We start from the raw sequence: 10,723 nt of genomic DNA on the forward strand, positions 1-10,723 counted from the left end.
TGTGCTCAACTGCATGAGATGGAGGAGAATTTTCTTTTCGTCTGTCTCAGCTGTAGAGCGGAGAACAAAGCAGCCAGAACAAAAACAGAAGAGTAGCAGCAGGCAGGCAGGAGTTCAAATCATCAGCCTTCCTCTTTCTCCTCTCTTGCATGACCAGACGGAACAAAATGAAACAGATGCAAACAAAAGGGCAGAGCCATTATTAGTCTCTGCTGACCAGATGTGAGACAGCAGGGCAAAAGGTCATAACAGACAGGTTATCAGATGAACACCATTCTCTCTGGACAGAGAAGAAGAGATAGAGAGATGAGGAGGGGAGGGAGTGGGTGAGTCCTGAAGTCATTTTGTAGCAAATACAATAGCTAACATGTTATACAATACGCTCAGGGACAGATTTGCTGCAGCTTTTGCGCCTATTTTTCAGCTACAGATGTGACGCATTCTGCCCCTAATACATGCAGTGTATTTATCAAACAGACGCAGCAGGCTGCAGTCACAGTCTGTGTGTCATTTGTAAGAGTGTCTGTGAGGTCTCTCTCCTCACTGCATATGTATTTGAGGGATGATCGCTCAAATACTAGGAGGAGACATGTTAATAGTGGTTGATTATGTGTTCCACTGGATTTACCAACATCACAAATTCCAGTTTTGCGGGGACAATTCTCCGCCTCTGAAGACCAGGCATAAATGCTGCGCAGATGGACGCCACAGGGAAGGTTGTAGTGGGGAAAATAAACATTCATTAAATGTACTGTAGGCTTGTGCATAACTATAAACAGATTATTAGAAAGAGAAATGAAGCAATTATGAGCATCAGCTCAGAAAAATCTTCAATGTGTTGTTCAATTTGGAGAACTTCAAATTTATGAATAATTTGACATAATGCTAAAGATTATATCATAGTTTTATGACTTATGATAGTGGAGTTGAACCCATAGTTCAACTCCACTATCATATTACAAAACAGTTTGTAATATAAAATCACAGGTTTCCATCCTAACAGAGCGCAAATTTTAACAAAATTTCCAGAAAATTGGCCAAAGAAAATTAATGTGGGATTCCAAATATTAGAAGTTGGTTCAACAAGATTAACAGTTAGTGGTGCTAATTCTCCAGTTGGTGCCATTAAACCATTGCAGAAGAAGGGGACACAACAAGATGACAACTCATCAGCAAACACTGATAAACAATAGTAGTACATAAATATGACATTAACGTTTGTTTCATGTTTGAATTTGAGGAGCGTTACACTCTCCTCATCACTAATCACAGATCTGTTTTCATCTGCTGTTATTTTTTGTCTCATCATTGAAGCTATTTTCTTTATGACTCTGACTCTGTATTTATGTATGTTGGAAGAAGAAAAGTGGATTTGGTTTTCTATTATTATTTCTACTTATAACCAGCACATAATTCATGGTTAAGTAGGATAAAAACAGAGGTTGTTTTTTTATTTAAACATGCACTATGCACAAAGACTGAAATAAGTATTAACATATGAAACTTTTCAATTGAGCAGTTACTTGGAGACAGCCTTGAGCATGAGGAAAAAATAATAGACAGTGGAAAGATAATTTCACTGTCTAACTGAAGCTGAAACTCATCAGCTACTTTATCACATGTACGGCCATCTGAATGTCATTTTATCACTTGTCTTTAAGAGAGTGCATTTAAATGTGTGTGTGTGTGTGTGTGAGGGATCATACATGTATGCAGACTGGGTGTATTTATGTACCTCCAGTTGATTTTTTTTCCTCTCTCAGGCCTGGAGCAGCTCAGTGAACTTTGTATTGTGTTATTGCAGCATTTAATGACGCGCCCTCGCATTGCCATATTCTTACCTTCACATTTTACATCAGTGGAATTTGCATTTCATTTTATGCTCTTGACTCATCATTCATATTTTAGTTATATTGGTTTCTGCTGCCCATTCATGTGCTTGCCTGATGGTTTGCATTTTGGAACGGGGACAAACCACATACACTGGCTTTCATTGCTCAAACAACTGACCCTGAGCTCCGCTTTGGCTTCAGTTCTCGTCTGTTCCAACAACAGTTTATTATACTAATAACCACTCCTGCTGTTATTCCTCTAATTATGACTGAGAATGCCGGCCAAGCTCCTGCTTGACATCATTTCTTTCCGTGACTTAACCACCTCATTCATAAATGGACATCATACAAGTTGTTCTTTATTAGTCATGATCAACTCAGCAGTTATGGTTACATGGTATGTTTGCCTGAAAACTAAGGTCATAAGGTTTGCCTGTTTCATCTTTAATTAGTCCTCATTAATGAGTTAATTAGTGCAGAATGCGTTGCATTGTGGCTAAGCCTTAATCATGTAATTTGTAAGTAATTGTATCCATCCATCCATCCATCCATCCATCCATCCATTTTCTTTACCACTGTCCTCTAGAGGGTGGCAGGGGAGCTGGAGCTAATCTCAGCTGACATTGAGTGAGATGCAGAGTACATTTTATTCAGTGCTTATATAATTCCTAATAATAAGAAGTATTCGTGTCCATAACGGTGGAAACTGTTCATTACTGCTTTCATAATGCTGTATTATATGGTGTATGTTAGAGCTCATGGCTGCTTAACTTGATATGTGGGTACAGTTTTCTAAATGAAGCCCCACGTTGGCTGTTGCACATTGCAGAGCCTCTAAAGAGAGAGTAAGAAAGTAGGAGCTTCTTTAAAAAGCTAATTTCAAAACAGCAACCAGTAGTTCTTACACATTTTCTTTCTCCCATAAGTAAATATGCATTTCTTTTAATTGGGCCTCTGGTTCTCACATTGTCTCTGCATGTCTCTGACTTGAAGAAGTGCTTTCAGTCTCACTGAAAAAAATCAAATCTTTTCTCATAAACAAATGGGAAACAAACAAAACAAATAAAAAAGTCAGAATTGGGTGCCTTTGGTGATTGTGCAGTTATGATTATCAGAATTATTTTTGTATGTGGCTGGTATGTTGGGAAATGCATTAAGGAAACATCTGTTACAAAGTTAAACCTACTGTAAACTTGTGAATCCTCATCTCTTCTTTCTTTTTCCTTCACTTCTGTCACACTTGATTATTAGAGGGTCACAAATATGTTTTTTTAAAGCAAAAGCTGTGAACTCTAATTTAGAAGCACATATTGTTGATGATATATAATTTTAACACATTTACAGTAATATCATGGAGTAAATTGCAAATGCAAATTTCAGCCTGACATTTCTGTTCATTCTCTGATATTATTTCACTTTCATGAATACCCAAACTGACAGTTAACAGCTGTCTGTGTTTGAAAACCACTGAGTAAATCCTTTGGCCACACAAGACGGTTGATGTGTCAAAAATGTCCTGTTATCTTTTGAATTTGTTTGAAATGACATACACCCACAGTAGATCAATATTGAAAAAGTTAAAGGTTTTATATGTAGAATTGGGAAGCAATTTAAATGTATTAATCATTTTTATTGCCAATGAGTGAATGGGTAGTAATGTAACGTAAAAAATGAGACCTTCTCTGACTTTCTCGGTTGTCTGTAACAGCCTATGGACTGATTTCTATGTGAAAGACTCGGGCCGGGTTTTCTGGGAAAATCCAACGGATAATTTTGCACGCTCCCAAGGGCCTTGCCTCTCTCCCACTAATGTCAAAAACAACTGGCATAACAACACAACAAAAATGCTGCTATCAGAGTAGGAACACCCTGCAGATATTACCTTTCCAGCTAATGGCAACAAGTATGGCAGCTATCAATGCACGTGTCAAAGTGGAAGTAACTCGCGCACATGCTGACTATGCCAAGATGGAATCACAGATTATGATTAAGAGAGCCCAGATAGACGCAAGATTAAAGAGCTTGCTGCATGAGAAAGAAGTGGCAGTAGCCATCGCTGAAGCAACGTTCTTGAGGCAGTGGCAGAGGATGAAGACAGTAGTACAGATGCTATCATTCATGCAATCACTGACTGCACATGCCAGTACGTAGAGCGTCAGTCATGGCTATCACTACCTGCTGAAGATGTTAAGCAGTCTATAGCCGACCCAGAGCCAACAGTCCATGTATTGAGATCTTCCTCACCACCCAGACAGCGTCCAACTGTTTCATATGAGCAACAGCACTCTCCAGGATGAAGCATGAAGACAGCTCTCCACTACTGCAACCTAGTAGGCCAAAGACAGTATCTAGCCAGTATACACCAGCGCAGCCCATGCCCGACATGCTCCAGGGCTCATCGTACAAACCTACAGTAAGCGGTGACACAACCAATGTCAGTGATGTGGCTAGGAACTTAGCAACCTCGTAACCTGTGGTCTCACCAAGTTTGATGATTTTCCAGAAAATTACTGGGCTTGTAAGTCATCCTTTAGGAACGCCATTGACGGACTACTACTCAGAATCAAGAGAAGAAGAGATGGACCTCCTAATTAAGTGGTTAGGGAGTGAATCTGCAAAGCTTGTGAGAAAAATAAGAGCAGTACATATTGGCCACCCATCTCTCGGCCTATGCAAAGTTTGGGAACGCTTAGAAGAGTGCTTCGGGTCTCCAGAGGTCATTGAAAAGTCCTTCATCAACAGGCTAGAGAACTTCCAAAAGATCAACAACAAAGTGTGAAGCTGAGAGAGCTAAGTGACCTTCTCCAAGAGTTGGAATCAGCTAAGTTTGAGGGTTACCTGCCTGGTTTGAGCTATCTGGACACTGTGTGTGGTTCTTTACCCATTGTAGACAAGTTACCCAACAACATCCAAGAGAAGTGGATCTTGCAGGGTTCCAGATACAAAGCTGAGCACCAAGTAGCCTTTCAACCATTTGCATTCTTCTGCGATTTCATCAGCCAAGAGACACGCGTACGCAATGACCCAAGCTTCAGGCTATTGACGAATAACACAGCCCAGCTGAAGTCGGTGCTGCCATTCAAGAATCAAGGTAAGAGCATGGTCTTTGCACATAAGACAGAAGTCTCTCGAGAAAAAGACACGCAAGATGGTTCAAGCTATACAGCAGATGTAAGTTATGCCCTCTCCATGAGAAGCCACATCCTTTAACACACTGCAGAGGATTCAGAAGCAAGCCCCTCGAGGAGTGCAAAGCCTTCCTCAGAGATAGGGGCATCTGCTTTAGATGTTGTTCAATGATGCTCACCTAGCCAAGAACTGCGTGTGAGAGCAACAGCCACATCTCAGCTCTTCATCCAGGACCTGCCCCTTCTACCCTGTCTGAGCATGGTGGGGAGGGAGAAGGACAATCAGCCCAATCTGCTGTCACCTCAAAATGTACTGACGTTTGTTGAGATGTTCAAAGCGGCAGATCCTGTTCGAAGATTTGTCTGGTGAATATATTCCCGGAAGCACACCCAGAGAGAGCAACAAGAGCATATGTTGTGCTCAATGACCAAAGCAACATCCTTAGAGTTCATAAGGTGTGGGAGCAATGCAACGGTCCACATGATGCCCCCTATGCACAACGGCTTGACCTGGGATGGGTCATCATAGGAGAAGTCTGTCTAGAGGCAGCCCACAAGCCTTCAGACATTCAAAGCTACCACACAAATGTGCTTGAGAACCAACACCCTTCATTCTTCAGCCCATGTCTGAAGAATATCCAGGTGAAAGAGCAATATGTTTTGAAGCCAGCACATCAAGTTGCCCCAGTGCCAGACACCTGCAGTATCCAAGAATGCAACTTAGGGAGTGCCATCTTCAACACATCCGAGAATGACAACAAGATTGGACTCTCTATTGAAGACAGACTGTTCTTAGAGATCATGGACAAAGAAATGTATATGGATGATTGTAACAGCTGTATGGCACCACTACCATTCAGAAAACCGCATCAGCAACTCCCACACAACCGAGAGCAGGCCCTAATGCGACTTACCTCTCTTCAATGCAAACTGGAGGAACAATCATAACAATAACAATAACAGCAAAAATAGCCGGGGAAGGACACCAACAGGACTGTGAAGGACCGCAAAGGCTTGGCCTGCATCCTAGAGTTTCCTGCAAGATGAAAAAGCATGAAAAACTCAGGGGAAGAAGCCAAATTAGTAACATGCATTGATGGTACATGAATGCATACAGATGGAGAGGAGGAGGAGGAGAGAGGAGCTCAGTGCATCCTAGCCTACTCTTAAATGTAGGGAGGGTGTCTGCCCCCCAGACCAAATCTGGAAGATGGTACCACAGGGGAGGAGCCTGATAGCTGAAGGCTCTGCCTCCCATTCTACCTTTGAAGACTGTAGGAACCACCAGTAAGCCTGCATTCTGGGAGCACAGCGTTCTAGTGGGGCAATATGGTACTATGAGCTCTTTGAGATATGATGGTGCCTGACCATTAAGGGCTTTGTAAGTTAGGAGAAGGATTTTAAATTCTATTCTAGATTTTACAGGAAGCCAATGTAGTGAAGCTAAAATGGGAGCAATATGAGCTCTCTTTCTAGATTGTGTTAGTACACATGCAGCTGCATTCTGGACCAGCTGGAGAGTTTTTAGAGACTTGTCAGGGCAGCCTGATAATAAGGAATTGCAATAATCCAGCCTACAAGTAACAAGTGCTTGGACTAGTTTTTCTGCATCTTTTTGGGACAGGATGTGCCTCATGTTTGCAATATTACATAAGTGAAAAAGGCAGTCTTTGAAATTTGATTTATGTGAGAGTTAAAGGACATATCCTGATCAAAGATAACTCCCAGATTCCTTACAGTGGAGCTGGAGGCCAGGGTATCGCCATCCAAAGTAGCTATATCATTAGATAATGTGTTTCTAAGGTGTTTAGGGCCAAGCACAATAACTTCAGTTTTATCTGAGTTTAGTGGTAGAAAATTGTAGGTATGTAAGGCATGCTTGGAGTTTGTTTAACTGATTGGTTTCATCATGCTTCATTGATAAATATAATTGGGTATCATCTGTATAACAATGAACATTTATGGAGTGTTTCTTAATAATATTACCTAAAGGAAGCATATACAAGGTGAATAGTATTGGTCCAAGCACAGAACCTTGTGGAACTCCATGTCTAACTTTTGCCTTCATGGAGGATTCATCATTAACGTGTACAAACTGAAATTGGTCTGATAAATAGGAATTAAACCAGCTTAATGCAGTTCCTTTAATGCCAATTAAACATTCTAGTCTCTGTAAAAGGATGTGATGGTCAATTGTGTCGAATGCGGCACTAAGATCTAACAAGACAAGTATGGAGAGAAATCCTTTGTCCAATGCAGTTAGGAGGTCGTTTGTGACTTTCACCAGTGCTGTCTCTGTGCTATGATGCGCTCTAAATCCTGATTGAAAATCCTCAAATGAACTATTGTTATGTAGATAGTCACATAACTGATTAGAGACTGCTTTCTCAAGTATTTAAGGGAGAAAGGGAAGATTAGATATAGGTCTATAGTTTGCTAAAATGCCTGAATCAAGAGAAGGCCTCTTAAGAAGAGGTTTAATTACAGCTACTTTAAAGGAGTGGTACATAGCCTGTTACTAAAGACATATTGATCACATCTAATAAAGAAGTGCGAATTAAGGGTAAGACTTCCTTGAGCAGCCTAGTTGGAATGAAGTCTAAGAGACAGGTTGATGGTTTAGCTGAACAAATCACTGAAGTTAGTTCAGGAAAGTCGACTGGAGAAAAACAGTCTAAATATACTGTATGTCAGGTTTTACAGCTGTTTCTAAGGTCCCTGTGTTTGGGGATAAATCGGTGCCTGTTGAGGGCGGGAGGTGGTGAATTTTGTCTCTAATAGTTAGAATTTTATCATTAAAGAAGCTCATAAAGTCATTACTACTGAGAGCTATAGGAATACATGGATCAGTAGAGTTATGACTCTTTGTCAGCCTGGCCAAAGTGCTGAAAAGGAACCTGGGGCTGTTTTTATTCTCCTCCATTAATGATGAGTAATAGGCAGCTCTGGTATTACAGAGGGTCTTCCTATATGTTTTAAGACTATCCTGCCAGACTAAGCAAGATTCTTCCACTTTGGTGGAACGCCAAATCCTTTCAAATTTTCGCAATGTTTGCTTTAATTTGTGGGTTTGGGCATTATACCATGGAGCTAACCAGATCTCGCTTACAAGGAAAAACATCCTCTCATCATTCCAGGACAGAGCTACATTGCAAGACTGCTTGTGGAACACTATCACCAACGGGTGATGCACCAAGGCAGAGTCTTCACCGAAGGTGCTGTCTACACTGAAGGGTACAGGATCACAGGAGCAAGAAAACTAATCAAAGGCATCCTTCATTGCATTAAATGCAACAAGCTCAGAGGCAAAGTGACTGAACCGAGGATGGCTGACCTACCCCGATCACCTATGTGGGACTGGATGTCTTCGGCCCCTGGCCTGTAATGAGACGCACAAGAGGACAGGTGAACAGTTAAAGATGGGCTGTTCTCTTTACATGCCTGAGTACACGTGCAGTCCACATTGAATTCATTGAGTCAGTGGACTCGCTTTATCAATGCACTGTGCAGGTTCTGTGGGGACCTGCCATGCAAATTTGATCTGATTGTGGAACGAACTTCATGGATGCATGCCGAGAGCTGGGCATGCATGGATCTTCAACCCGCCTCATTCTTTCCACATGGGAGGCTCCTTGGAAAGGCTGATAGGGATATCAAGACGCATACTTGACTTCATGCTGTGTGCTCGCAACCCTGATAGCAGAAGTTACAGCCATAATCAACACCAGACCTCTCACCCCCATCTCAATGGATCTAGATTCACCTTCCCTCCTGATGCCAGCTATGCTTCTTACCCAGAAGGTGTGCTCTCCACTTCCTCCTTCGGGGAGTTTCAGTGATGCAGATCTCCACAGACAGCAGTGGAAACAGATTCAGCACCTTGCAGATACCTTTTGGAGCGCAATGAATGGCCCATGGGACTCATCAGTAAGACATTCCCTAACAAGGATGGGAAGACCAGAAGAATTGAAGTGAAAGTTACCAAGCATGGGAGAGCCAAGACTTTCTTGAGACTCATATCTGAGACAGTGCTTCTCATGTCTTCAAAGGACTGAGTGTCTCTTAGTCAGTCGGTACAGTTCATAGTGATATCTTTACAATACCAGGCAGGGAGAGTTATGGTATACCTTAGTATATATTGTGCTTGGCAATGCCTAGTGGACGTCTCATAATGTAGAATTGCATTTATTTCTGAATTTATTCACTGTATCTTTCCTATTGGTTAAGCTTGTTTACATGGCTTAGATCACATGTTTCAAAGCAGGAAGTATATCTACTGACAGTGACAGAGGTCAGTGACAGCAATTAGCTTTCAAGGTGAAATCATTCTTTACCGTTCTTGCCCTGGGAAAGGCTTTATTTCTTTGATAACTACATTGTATAATGTATATGCTTGTTGTATATGTTATTTCAACTGTAATGGTGTGAATGTTTTGATACTGCATTTTTTACATTACTCTGTCTTACTTGCTGTTTATGCTAAAGGCTAAAGATGCTAATAGAAATATAACAGCATAGCTTTAAGCACGTTTATTGTACTCTTGTGTTAACTTCCAGTTTTACAATGTAATTGACCGCCAATGATTCTGAGGACAACAACAGTAAATGGTTAAACTTCACTTCAGCGTCTGACGATTTATTGATTTGTCATCAGTGTTCGCTATCTGTTGAAGTTGCACCCAGTTTACATGCAATGGGATCAGAATAGCTAATGAAACAACTAGCTGCCTCTGTCAACCAATTTTACAACATAGATGCTTTGCTGAAACACAGTGCAAAACACAATGTTAGAGATCTTTTATCTTTAATGTAATTATGAGAAGTGTAAGCAAGGAAAAAGACATCACCTGCAATAGTCTCGTACCACAAGCATGCATGCAAGCATGCAAGCGTGAGCACCAAGATGTTGACTGCAGCTCATTTAACGGCCACAGATGTCACTAATGAGAAGGAATTTCTGATTCCTACATACAGAACCTTTAATTTCTGATTCCTACATATAGAACCTTTAAGTGGGTACAAAAACCCTTTCTTTTCCTCAGTGGAGTCTTGTTTGTGATCAGCAATATTCACACCTTTTCAATTAAACAATCAAGACCTACGGTATCAGTTTAATTGTGTTGCTGGTCCATATATTCCAGATTATGCCATGCAGTTTAACAGTGCATCATAGTGTTTAACACTTCACAGGTAAAACCTTACAGGGAATTACATCATAAGATAGATATACAGTATGTAGTGGATTAAAACACTGATAATACCCTCCAAAATAATGTAGAACTATGGAATCTCCACCAAGTGAAGTATCATAATCTCAAACAAAAACTTAAGTACATTTACTCAGTTACTTTAAACTTTAAATGATGAGAGTCAGTGCTCTGTTCTAGGAAAGGATGGATTGCTCTCTTTGGGTTTAAAGCGAGCTGCTGCCTGAAGTGATGGACTTTTAGAAGTACTGGTCTTGTGAGTATAAAATGGAAGGTGGGATTAACAGACAGATTAGCAAAGAGATGCAGGCATTTTACCCAAGCCTCTGGGAGCAGCACTGGGCTGTGAAGCAAGAGGAAGGACTCTAGTGAGCATACTCTATGGGCCCAAAAACAGAAGTGTGAGGAAGCCTGCAAAAACATGGCAGACTGTTCTTATCTTTATGTGCCATTGAGCTGAGCCTGACAGGAAAACTCTCAGTTTACCAGCTGATTTATGTTAAACACTCAGTTGTAGAAGTGAGTTCTGGGTAAAACATATTTTGTTGGTGGGCAA

At 41.1% G+C, this 10,723-nt stretch overlaps 1 pseudogene; it reads left to right on the top strand.

Annotated features, from left to right (window-relative positions):
• Positions 1-9,579, top strand: part of LOC121906766 — a 43,017-nt pseudogene extending 33,438 nt beyond the window's left edge.
• The last annotated feature ends 1,144 nt before the right edge of the window (positions 9,580-10,723 follow it).

This window comes from Thunnus maccoyii, chromosome 11 (assembly GCF_910596095.1).
Source record: "Thunnus maccoyii chromosome 11, fThuMac1.1, whole genome shotgun sequence".
NCBI lineage: Eukaryota > Metazoa > Chordata > Actinopteri > Scombriformes > Scombridae > Thunnus > Thunnus maccoyii.